General features: G+C 34.2%; 1 pseudogene; it reads left to right on the forward strand.

Annotated features, from left to right (window-relative positions):
- The first annotated feature begins 1823 nt into the window (after window positions 1-1823).
- On the forward strand, window positions 1824-2423 carry LOC709778 (large ribosomal subunit protein uL22 pseudogene; annotated as a pseudogene).
- The last annotated feature ends 241 nt before the right edge of the window (window positions 2424-2664 follow it).

A 2664-nucleotide genomic window follows, 5' to 3' on the forward strand; every position in this document is an offset into this window, starting at 1 on the left:
AGAGCTCTTACTCATTGGAATCACTTAATTCAAATATCTTCTTTCAAGGTTTCAAATTCTGTTGTTGGTAGGTAGGAAGAGTCTCTGAGATCAATGTGGAAAAACTATCATTAACACAAGGGCATAGGATTTTTTGAGTTAAAGCTTGGTGATTCCATCTGGCTCACATCTGAGTGGGTATGTTTTTTAATCCTCCCTGTATCTTTCAACATCAGCTCAGTAATATATTTTCATTTATAATGATGTATTTCATCTATCACACATTTGTCCTTATTTTACTTTACTGTTAGAATGATAGCTAAAGTAAAACTTTATACAATTTATTTTTATTCAACACAATTTAGAAGATGTAATGCACCTAGCTGAAAAATATGAACTTTTCCAACATATTTTCAGTTTGAGTGTGAGAAACTATCTTCCATGGGTCCATTCCCCTGCCGCCCCAGATATTATTCTTTTAATTCATATAAATTGCCACTAAGTGAACAGCGATATCTGGAGCTGTGGCTCAAACACTGAATAGCTATGTTTTCCATAGTTTTATTTTATTTGAAAACCTTAACGATTATGTCATTGCCAGTGGACAGTTTTCAAAACAAAATACACATATTTAGAGACCTAAATATGTATTTGCTGTTGGCAAATAATTTAATTTTACAAGGTGATTTTAGCTTCTTTATATGATGAGATGGAGGTTTACTATAAAGCAATAGATGTCCTCTACATCTTAAAATTTTCATTTTTACCCAGGAGTTTTGTTACTTCCTTTTTCAGCAAGGTAAACTTGTTCCTATTGGTCTTCTATTTTGCTTTATAGAGTAATTCCTTTTTCTTAGGTAAAAGTGACTTTTGAGAAAGGCACTCATGCCTCACTCTAAAGGGCTTCCTGTTGTCAGGAGACCTGCCAAAAGTGAAAAAAACAAAAAACAAACAAACAAACAAAAAAAAACACATCGTTCAATTATTTTAGGCCCCATTGGAACTGGTGGAAAATTGATTTGCTTGATGCTAGAGTTAGATTTTTAGAAAACAATTTTTAAGAATTAAAAAAAAAACCAGGGTATACCCAATGTATCTTCTCGGAGAAACGGTAAGGTATAATTTATTTTTGGGCTTTGTACACACTCTTTAGTGAAATATCTCTTCATGACTCTTGCTCATTTTGTAATTGGATTGTTTGTTTTAAATTGTTGAGTTTTGAGGCTTTTTAAATACTCTAGATAATCATTCTTTGTTGGATATGTGATTTCCAAATATTTTCTCCCAGTCTGTATCTTGTCTTTTCATCCTCTTCATAAAGTCTTTTACAAAACAAGTGTTTTTAATTTGTACGGGATAAAATATAACTTTTATTAATAGGATTTTACTTTTGGTATTAAGTCAAAGAACTATTCTCCTAAGCATTAAAAATTTCAGTTTACCTCATTTTTTTCAAAATAAGTTTTATAGTATTATATTCATGTGTGATCTATTTTTAGTTCTTTTTGGTTAAAAATGTGAGACTTAGGTCAAAGTTTATGACTTTTTGTTTGTTTGTTTTGCCTATGGATGGCCAATTGCTTCAGTCCCATTTGTTGAAAAGTCTACTGTTTCTCCATTGTGTTGATTCTAAACCATTGCCGCAAATCAGTTCAGAATATTTCTACTAATCTATTTCTGGATTTTTTACTCTGTTCCATTGATATCTCTGTTTCATTTATTTTTATGACTATATCTCCACCAATATCGCACTATCTTAATTAGCCTGACTATATAGAAGGACTTGCTGTCTAGTGGAGTGATTCTTCTGACTATATTGTTCTTTTTAAAAAATGTTTTTGGCGCTCTTTCCCTAAGCGGCCTGAGGTAATCTGTGAAAATGGTTCACTATTCACTTGACCCAGAGAACCCCACGAAATCATGCAAATCAAGAGGTTCCAATCTTCGTGTTCACTTTAAGAACACTCGTGAAACTGCCCAGGCCATCAAGGGCATGCATATTCGAAAAGCCACGAAGTATCTGAAAGATGTCACTTTACAGAAACAGTGCGTACCATTCCGACATTACAATGGTGGAGTTGGCAGGTGTGCCCAGGCCAAGCAGTGGGGCTGGACACAAGGTCGGTGGCCCAAAAAGAGTGCTGAATTTTTGCTGCACATGCTTAAAAATGCAGACAGTAATGCTGAACTTAAGTGTTTAGATGTAGATTCTCTGGTCATCGAGCATATCCAAGTGAACAAAGCACCTAAGATGCGCCGGGACCTACAGAGCTCATGGTCGGATTAACCCATACATGAGCTCTCCCTGCCACATTGAGATGATCCTTACTGAAAAGGAACAGATTGTTCCTAAACCAGAAGAGGAGGGTGCCCAGAAGAAAAAGATATCCCAGAAGAAACTGAAGAAACAAAAACTTATGGCACGGGAGTACATTCAGCATTAAAATAAATGTAATTAAAAGGGGAAAAAAATGTTTTTGGCTATTCTAGTGCCTAAAACTTTTCTTATAAATGTTAGAAGTTTGTCTATGTCTATAAAAGTCTTTGCTAGTTTTGATGAGAATTTAATTAATCCTGTGAATCAATTTGAGAAGAATCAGCATGATATATTATATGAATGGTACTCTATTGTGTATTAGTACCACACTTTCTTTACCCATTCATTGGTTGATGGACACTTAGGTT

The sequence above is a fragment of the Macaca mulatta genome, chromosome X, assembly GCF_049350105.2.
Source record: "Macaca mulatta isolate MMU2019108-1 chromosome X, T2T-MMU8v2.0, whole genome shotgun sequence".
Classification (NCBI taxonomy): domain Eukaryota; kingdom Metazoa; phylum Chordata; class Mammalia; order Primates; family Cercopithecidae; genus Macaca; species Macaca mulatta.